Below are 10,152 nucleotides of genomic sequence, written 5' to 3'. Positions count from 1 at the left end.
TCGTGGTAAATGCTTTAATGGGGTCATTAGGATATTCATCCGTAAGTCCGCCCAAGCTGCTTGATAAAGTTAAATCTAATTTCTTATCGTGTATCAGAATACAACTGTCCGTATCGCCGTAGGCCAAATTAGGCCTGATTTTAACCATTAGATTGTATAATTTAATACGCCCATAAGAGGCGACGAAAATGCCCACAGTTGGGGAACCTTTACGATAAGCCGGGACGTGGTCTTCGTGATCTTTGGTCGTCACGAGAGCCATTCCGTTTTCTAGGAGTTTTAAATCGGTCAGCTCTTTCGTTTTATCAGTTAAAATTTTAACCAAGTCGGCGTAGGAATTTATAAAAGAACTATTATTTTGACGTAATTGAATTAGGTGACGCCCCCAAAGCTGGTTAAGGGAAAGCTTGCCAAGCGCTTTGAGAGCCGGGTTAGAGCTAACCTCTTCTAGGCCTATTTTTATCCCGTCCTGTTCCCAAAAGTCGTTTAAATATTTTTGTTTTTCTTCTAAGGAGTCAACGTTTTTAGGAAAACCAGCGTATTGGGTTTTCATTTTGTAAAAATCTCTGACGTAATCGTCAAAAAGGGGGCAGTCAGAGTCGAAAGTTTCGCGATAATGCTGCACTTCGTGAATTTGTAAAACTTTATAATTAAATTGAAGGGATAAATAAAACTCGGGGGTAGTGTACGTATCCGTAATCGCGCGTTCCGCCTCGGTATGACGACAGTCGGCTAGATTATAGAGGGCGCACGTTCTGCATAGCGTAAACATTAATTTATCACCAATCAGGGAGCCCAAGACGGGGAGATATAGATCTTGGGGTGGGAGAAGAGTCGCTTTGATTAGCACGAAATAGAAATCGGGTTCGTAATTAAAGTTGCTAGTTAAGATTTCGGGGAGCCCTTTGGGGTAGCGGTAATTTTTGGACATGGAGACCGACGGATACATACTGTTAAAATCGTAAAATTTAATCGGCCTCTCGGGGGTGGATTCTATATACAGTAAAAAATTTTCAACGCGGCCGCCCCTCAGAGCGCTTCGCGAATTGATCGGATCGGAGAAAGCCAGTTCGTCGCAAAAATAATTTATTTCGGGGTTTTCTTTTAAAAAAGTGTCCCATTCACATTCCCATATGGTAATTAAACGCGCGTTGGGGTAATTTTGACGATAAAATTCGATTTTGTCGAGAGTTTTTAAGTAATTATTGATATTAGATTCTTTAAGTTCGTAATTGTACCCATTATGGTCAGTGTGATTGGGACACCCGTGCCAGAAACACCCGAAAAAATCCCCAATTATTAAAGGGTCAGCGCTGTAAATGTCGGGGTGGTAAGGAGCTAAATACTTTTCTCCCTCCAACGATCGCGCCGTTTGAAACTTTACGTGCATTTTTTGCTCCAAGTAAGCCGCCCATCTGAGAGCTTTAACGGAATGCTTACCCCTGTACCCTGCTGGCGGGATAATAGCTATGGTATTTGGTTTCAGATACCGGCTCAAAAATAAATCGGTTAAAGCTCCGGGTAGAGTCACGCTTTTTCCCGCCAAAATGTCGAAATTGACCTTTTCTCTAAAAAGATTTCTGAACCGGTCAAAACCCCTCTGTAACAGCTTGACGTCATCAATGGCGTACTTTGTCAACACTTCTTTTAAATCAAAAACGGTAAATTTTTGGGCGTCGTACCAAGTTTCGAAATTTGCCAATTGGTCGGGGGTGAATTTATCTACTTTGAAAAAGGATTTTTCCGGTACGACGCCGATATAGTCTAAGGTGTCTTTTTTTAAGAATGAATACGGGAAAAATCCCTTGCTTTCGCTTAAATTAAAGGTTTTGGAGAAGCTTCTGAGAGGTGCTGGAAAATAAGAAAAGCTATCTATAAATCTTATATTGTATTTGGAAAGAAACATCGCGAGAAGTTTGCAGCCTTTAAAGATAACTTCGGGGGTTATTGACCGGGCCAGAACTCCTTTTAATACGAGTAAACTGTCAAATCCAGATCCAAAATGCGAAATGCACGTAATGTTATTAAAAACTTGTTTGACCTTTGAATATTTGGTCTTACCCTTTTTTGCAACGACCTGACTCTCCAATAAGTAATCTAAAAATGTCTCTACGCAATTAAAGCCGGTAAAGGTATGGGAATCGTACGTTTCAGAGTAAGGACTGTCTTGCATAGCGGTAATTAGCAGAACGGGTTTAATCTCGTCATTGTCGACTAAAGTTTCAAAATCAAAGTAAAGGATTCTGGTGGAATTTTCCGGTAACGTGATAGGTTGAACAAAATACGCATTTTTCGGGTGCTCAATTTTGCAATAGTGACATTTCAAATCGCATACGTGGTCCCCTTCAAACTCTTTACCGCAAGTTAGGCAACGTTTGAGTTTGTCGCACGTCCCTAATTCTATATGCTTTTGGAAGCACGTATTCCCCGAAAAATATCTAAAGCAGTTGGCGCAACGTTGACTAGCTTCGGTATGGGAAACATTCGTGTCGAGACACCGCTTACAGCTGACGGGGCCCTCGCAATTGTGCTGCTTTTTTTCTTTGACATTCCCAAAAACTTTCAAACAAAATGGACAGTACCCTATTCCCCCGAACATGGCGGCGTAAGACCTCACTACGTGAACGTGGTTTCCTAATTTAAGGAGAAAGATTTGTTTGGGTTGAAAGTGGCCTAAATAAATGGGGTCAAAATTGGAATCGGAATCGAGTAGGATAATTTGATAATCGGGCAAGACATTTTGGAATTTAGGAATGTCTTTTATTTCAACAGGTCCTAGGGGAACTTTTGATAATCTGTGTAATGCTAAGGCCGCTTTTTTTTGTTTTGGATGGTTGACATTACGAATATAATCTAGATCATTCATATTAAAATTTTTGGATTGGCCTTTATTTTTTAATTCTTGGTAGTCGGCGAGACACTGTCCTACCGCAACAGCCCTCGCAAAGCACAGATTATCAGAATTGCGAATCGGGATAAAGGTATTGCCCTGTTCAATGTAATTATCTAAGCACTCAATAGTCCTGTTACGAATACTTTTTCGAATACCACTCATATTGGTGTCTTGCAGAAGAATTATGTCGAATTTTAGGGGAGCTTCAAAGTATAAATTTTTATGGGACTGGGCTACCTGCTCGATACCGCTTAAAATTCTATCGGCCGTCAACTCGTTTAGGTTCATAAATTGGAAATTAATGGGCTCTTCGAGTTCGTCCGAACTGACCGCTATTCTGATACGACTATAACCCTGATTTTCATCGCTAATTTCGTTTAATAGGGATTGGAAAATTTCGTTTCATTGGGTTTCTATTCGCGCGTGGTTGATATCGTCCAAGTTTTTGAACTCGCACTTGAATTCTAAAGTTTTACATTTGTATTTTTTGGAAGTCCGAGCGATAATTTTAGTAACCGAATAATAGTTCTCAGGTCGAAACCTGGTACTTAAATCGAGAGGGGCTTCTTGAGTCATTGTAATTTACGAATTTCGTCGTAGCGTTGAGTCACTTCCCTGAATAACCGTAGGACGTCGTGAATGTCTTTTCTTCCGTATAGGGTCAGCGATTTTGCAAATGAGGAACCAGAATTTTTGGTCAAGCAAGTGTGACCGGTGGCCTGGCTATGGCGAATTTCTATTTTATCACCCTCAATTAGGTAAACGGCGTCTTGGTCCTTGACGTCTTCTAAGGCTGCTTTAAGCTGGGGTCCTGATTCTAGTTTAACGCATACACCCTGTTTAGTCGGTTGCGGAAGACTGGATGCTACGTGCGTGGCGTAACGCCTTATATCTATATATATTTTTTGGTCAAAGGTCGTTATTTTAACGCCCAAATCTCCGAGCTCGGAGAATTCTATTACAATATCGTGCCAAGTGGTATTCTTTGTTAATTTTTCTTGGTCTTGGTTAGCCCCTTTCCCCGCGTATAATTGTCGAGGTTTATTTTTTTTAATTACTTCGCCGACCTTTGATTTTCTAGCGTACACTTCGGGCAACTTCACTGGTGCTGTTGGGGGAGTGTCATAATCGAACTTAATGTCGTCTCGGGCTGCCTAAGACATATAGAGATTAAAAACTAATCTCGCTTAAAAAATTTCAAAAACATAATTACCATCTTGCTGATCTTCTTGAGTCGTCGGAGAGTGGGTGCGCTGTTAGTCGCTTCTGCGAAATTGACCGTTGGGCGGTTTCTTTTATACTCGCAAGGTAAGGGGGGGAAAGAACAAAATAATCGCGTGACAGTCCTATTGTCAATTTGTCAAAATGATTAATTACTTAACGAAAGCGGAATGAACCGGTTCTACCATGACTATGCGAAAGGATTGTTCACTAACGCATTTCCAGCGCGACTCAATTTAATTCGATGACATAATTAATAGGTTTTTCTCTCGGTATTGTCACTAAAGGTATTTGCGCCGCTAAGTTATTTCTACACCTGCTCAATCAATCAAACCTGTCACCACTTTAACAATGCCCGAGTATAGCGAGCCTGGGAATTCCTTTAAAGGAGTACTGACCCCTTTTCGCGCCAAAACACCAACCAATCGGCGCCATTTTGAATAATTTCGAGTCAGCCAATTAGCGCGCAGTACACGCGCCGCGCCAGCCAATCAGCGCGCAGTATCCGCGTAGTAACCACGTGCTCCCCGCGCCGCGTAGTTACCACGCCAGCCAATCAGCGCGTGCCACTCTGCGGAGGTCAATGACCTTCGGTGACTTACCCCGAGGGGGGGATAAAATGTCGACACCCCGCGCGCCACCTGCCGGAAGGGGGAAGGAAGCGGGGACTTCCGGTGCCGACCCCCTTTCTACCTGTACATTGAAAAACCATGAAGAGGTTAGACTATCCTACTGGCGGCCCTGTTTTCCGGCCTTTTGGAGTCCACCGGGATCTCCGGTGCCAGCTGTGCAGGGTTACTTGGGCTGCTGTGTGCTCGTCGTTCCCCTTAAGGAGCTCTTTCCAAAGGGTTTGGCTCTCTACCTTCCTGGGTAGGGTGTCGGCTGGAGTTTCTAGAGCATCCGCTCTCAATCCCACTGCTGTGTGCGAAGTGGGAATTCGTCCACCCATTGCTGCAAATTCTGCTGGGTTGAGCTGCTTGCGTCAAGGGTGCGACCATCGGTGGTAGGGTTCTATTGCCCATGCTGGTTTTGTCACCTGTCCGCATTTGTGAACGCGGGCGTAGAGCATTCTGATGATAAACCTCCGGTGGTGTGGTTTCAATCTTACCGGTTCACCGGGCTATAAATTCTGATACATGTCATCGTCCTCCACAGTTTGCAATATCTCTCATAAGAGTAGGTGGGGTTGGACATCAAAGTCATTTCAAAGGCCTAGGTTTTCTTCAGCCTGTCACCCTTAAAATTTACTTTCCCGCGAAGCAAAAACCCTGGTGATAGGCCAACGTGTTCTGCGGTTGGCCAGCCAACAGGGTATTCGTACGGTAGTAAGTAAACTTAAATGGCGACCAGTGCCGACCTTAGGGTTTGTGAGGCTCCGTGCATAGTCAGCTTGCGATAAATGATATTGGTAAATATTTTTGTGATAAAATACCCGAAATACAAGGATTTTAAGGAAATAATTAACACAAAGCTGTTTTACAAATTTTAAGTTGTTTATACTCAGGTCCTCGTTAGTTAAATTACGGGCCTTAGGCAAAGCTTTGCCAATTTCAAAATCATTTGCAGAATTGTTATAGCCATATTTTAGTTAGAACCACAACAGGAATAAATTATGTTTTAATGATATTCAGTTGTTTACTTCAATAGTATATACAGAGAGTGTAAAGATTATGAGAGGCGTCTCTCTTTCAAAAAAGCGTACTAACTTTTTTTTTCCCAAAAATGTCCACTACAGCGCGTGCGTTTCGATGTTAGGTTTAAAAGAGACGCAAAAACTTTCCAGATTTTTAATGCTAGTTTTACAAGGTTTTTAAATAATTTAGTATGTCTGGGGTATATTGTTCCGTTTTAAATTGTAAAATATCGAAAACAAGAAATCCTTGTTTATCTTTTTTTAAGTTTCCAAAGGAAAAAGCCTGGTAAATTCGCATTTTCATTAGAATTTTAGTTCTATTTTGTGGCTGAAAATTGTAAATAATGATTGACTTACAAATAAAACTACGGAATATTTACACGTTAACCATAGAATTTGCGCGAATCATTTCATTGATGCCAGTTTCATGAATATTAGAACTAAAAATAGGCTCACACCATCCGCTGTGCCAACAATTTTCAGTCTTAATGACTCTACACCATTGGAAATTTCAGAAAATGGTAATTTCAATTCAAGCCTTGCTACTCCTCTGGGAAGATCTAAATGATAATTTTGGTTTTAAGATTTTATTAACGGACAGGATTAGCCAAGATTTTGTAGATAATTTTCTTGGATCTATAAGACAGAAAGGAGGCAACCGTGATCATCCCAATAGACAACAATTTCGAGCTGCATACAGGGCTGCCTCTGTAATAATCTCTTGAAACCACCGGATTCTAATTGCATTGATGATTTGGATGAGTTCATTTTAAACATTGACACTTTTAAAACTGCAACTCCAGGACTGGATGAAGATTTCTCAAATTTTGAAAATCTTGTAGTCTCGCAAAGCCAGGGGCAATGTTCCGATGAAGACTTAGAATTTTGTAAATCTATTGAAAGTCCAAACCTGCTAAAACAAAATGTTCTTAGTTACATTTCAGAATATCTAATTCACCGCTGCTACTCAAACCTTCAATGCTCTTCTTGCATAAGTCAACTCAAAAAATACAATCCAATTGTTGACCCAACAAATCTGCTCTTTTACTTTTAAGCTTTCAAACCAGCAAAGAATTCTTCTATCAGCTGTTCAGCAGCCTCATCGTACCAACTGATAGTTTCTTCAAATTTGTAACGGAGACAAATGAAGTATTTGACACCAGTTTTAAGCTTTTATCGCACATGACAAATATTAAAGGACGTTTGGAGAGATTCATCATTCAAAGAATTGACAAGAAATATTTTAAAGCTAATGAAGATTCTCCATGTGCAACTGCTTACCAAAACATGATATCTTTTTTCATAGAATTCTGCATACATAGTTCCCTTAAAAAACAAGATCTCAACCATGAATACATGAAAACCCAGAAAAGATAAGTTAGGAAACTGTTAAAAATACAATATTAATCACATTTTACCAACTTCAATGTTTCCTCGTATTTTTTAACTTATACCGCTCTGTTCTCGTTAAGCCTCGGCCATTTCATAAAAATTTCCCATTAATTTCCTTGGTTAATCAAACAAATTAATTCTTTTAGTATCAAAATATTATAAATAGTCCGCTTTCTTGTACTTACGTTTCTTTATTTTTCATGGAATTGAATTTTATTAATTTTAAATTAGCATAATTAAACTATGTTTAACAGCCATGACTGATGAAAAATACTTTCCGGATGTTTACAAAATTTAAAAATTTTCCAGTAGCGACATCGTGTGTCGGATAGTATCGTAACCTCTCCTATGGGCGCGTGCACTCAAAATCTTGTACGAAATTTTAACGTTACGGGAATAGGAAGAGACGCCTCTCATAATCTTTACACTCTCTGGTATATAGTTGTTATCGAGCGAGCAAAGCCAGCAATAAATTTTTAGTGTGATGTGTTTAAACTTTAAATTAAGAATTCATTTGAAATTTTTAGACGAAAGTGCCGTTAGATCTTCGTAACTTTAGTGGGTCAATTTCTTTGAGTATTTTTATTCCCACGGAACTAATACCCTGGTGGCTGACATTTGGTCGTCCTTTAACATCCAACCGACGTCAACCCCGGATTTGAGGATGTCTAAACGGACGAAGGCTAGATCCGAGTGTGACTTCTATCGGATGTCCAAAGGAAGTTTTTACCTCTCCGAGGGGAGTTTGTACCCTAGGAGGGGTTTATTAATAAGTTTTTTAAACTAATTTCAATTCAAATAATAAAGTTACTAGTTTAAAATGTTAATGTTTATCGTATTTAAATAAAGTTTTTAAAAAAATAAGCAATTTATTTGGTCTTTGCTAATAAAAAACCGCAAGTTCCCTTAAGATTGAATTTTGCAAAGTGTTAGTCTTTTCATCAGCTAAATTAGAGAGGTATAAATCCCTATATTAGTAAGTTTTAGTGTGGCATTTTTTAAGCTTTAACAAATCTGTAAATCATATTTTTATGAAAATTGTAAGGCAATTTGAATAGAATATTTTAGGTAAGAATCTAGTATTTCGTGAAAATCTTTGGAAAATTGATATCAAAACCATTTTAGGTGACAGGTATATGAATTAGATCATATTTATTTTTTAAGAACTCTATTTTAAAAACTAATTTTAGTTTAATATTATCGGAAGATATCGGCCCCTTTTTTAAAGCGTAAAATACCCCAATTTAAACGAACGTCAATTAAATTTATATATAAATAATCCTTGAATGTTTATTCTAATAGTCAATTTTTTTTAGTTTCTTAAAAACAAAGGTTGGTTAAAAAAATCAAAACATATTTCCGCGCCACAAAAAATTAACATATTTGTAAATATATCTTACATTAAACTAGTAAAAAACCACTACTGTACAATAAAAGTTTATTTAAAAACTGCTACGGCCATTTCGACGCCAAAACTAGCGTCGTCGTCAGGCAAATTTACCGTAGCAGTTTTTAAATAAACTTTTATTGTACAGTAGTGGTTATTTACTAGTTTAATGTATTTTATTATGTACAAAGTTGCCCTTCGACATGTTTAGTAAATATAACTTTTTCACGAACGATGAGTTCATGCTTAAATACAATTTTATTTAAATATTTGATAAAATAAAATTCAATTTAAATTTGAAACATAAGTAATCGCCTCCAATAAAATTAACTTGTAACGGATCCGGTCGCCTCCTATTTTTATAAACATTTTTTAGTTATATTTTCGATATCAGCCACTAGAGGGATAGCAGTCTAGCGTGGTCAGTATAAATGTCCTGCGCCACGCTATTTTGTTGCCTCTTTCTCCATGGCCCGCCTCCGGGTCAACGTTGTGTATCCCCTCGTTGATATGTTAAACCCTGCCCCCATTTGCATTATACAGATTTTCCCGAGATCTATTATGGCTGAACGAGGTAGTTCCGATGTCATTATAAGTGTAATTATTATTCTGAATATTTAACATGTTTTATTTGACCGAATCAACTCGTGTGGTGATTTTTACTTTTAAGACTGGCTTAGGCCGGACACTAACTTGTAACCGCTTACCCTAATCGTGTGACATCCTTAAAGGGAAACGATTACGGAAGGCGAAACGGTTACAAACTTTAAAGAAGAACGTTGAAAAAATTTGAAGTAATTTATTTGTCATACAAATGAATTATTGATGATTATTTTTTAAAAACTACGATATGTATAATATTTTAAAAATAAATTTAATTGAACTTTTTTACACTCTTTATGGAAAAATGGTCATACACGGCCGGTGGTCGATTGTAAGCTGTCTTTGACAAAGGTGCTCCTGATACAAGCGCCGCTCTTCCAACTCATTTCCCTGATCGAGTCCATACAAAAGCTGCATATCGGCATATTCTGCATTCGTGAAGAACGGCATGGCAAAGCAGGTTTGGGATACGAAATGTGAATTTAATTATTGAGGCTCCTCAATTTATTGCCAATTCGGGCCTTTATCAGCTTTTTAAAACTATTAGAACTGTGTTGTACACTAACTTTTTTGTGAATAACTATATGATGAGACGATAATTACATGTAGTTACATTCAGAGCACTAGCACTCGGGCATAAAACGACGGAGATAAGCTAGATATGTTCCAAAACGACTCACAAGGTGGTAAATTTGTACTTATGGCGTTAGCAGAATAAAAAAACGAAATTCAATCATTCCTTTTATTTTCATTTTAATAACGCACTTTTGTTTTTATCGGAAAAGATAATTAACCAAATGCTTAGTTAAATTAAACATTTGGGTCCACGGAATAATTCAAACTGCATATTCGCGCGTTTTTCGACGTTTTGTAGGCCGATTTTTGAGGGCCAATTACTCGGATACGGTTCAATTGAGGAAAATGTTTTTAGGACTTTATTAACTCCTTGTTACCCAAACAACACGCATACAAATTTGTGCCAGACGCCTCTGAAACACCCTATTTACTCACCTTTAAAGTGAC

General features: G+C 38.4%; 1 long non-coding RNA gene across 3 annotated transcripts; it reads right to left on the bottom strand.

Moving 5' to 3' along the window:
* Positions 1-6,122: 6,122 nt before the first annotated feature.
* LOC149949813 (uncharacterized) lies at positions 6,123-7,236 on the bottom strand. 3 transcript variants are annotated; one of them, XR_016479964.1, is made up of 4 exons: positions 7,166-7,236; positions 7,029-7,073; positions 6,721-6,917; positions 6,123-6,657 (listed from the first exon to the last, which is right to left on the bottom strand). It is a non-coding gene; the product is annotated as an uncharacterized LOC149949813 (long non-coding RNA). The 3 variants fall into 3 exon arrangements; XR_016479963.1 differs by having other exon boundaries at positions 7,029-7,195; XR_016479965.1 differs by having other exon boundaries at positions 6,721-6,868; positions 7,029-7,195.
* Positions 7,237-10,152: the final 2,916 nt, after the last annotated feature.

This window comes from Leiobunum rupestre, chromosome 3 (assembly GCF_980474605.1).
Source record: "Leiobunum rupestre chromosome 3, qqLeiRupe1.1.hap1, whole genome shotgun sequence".
NCBI lineage: Eukaryota > Metazoa > Arthropoda > Arachnida > Opiliones > Sclerosomatidae > Leiobunum > Leiobunum rupestre.
Note: the sequence above shows the minus strand (reverse complement) of the source record. Positions and strands in the feature narration are given on the sequence as shown.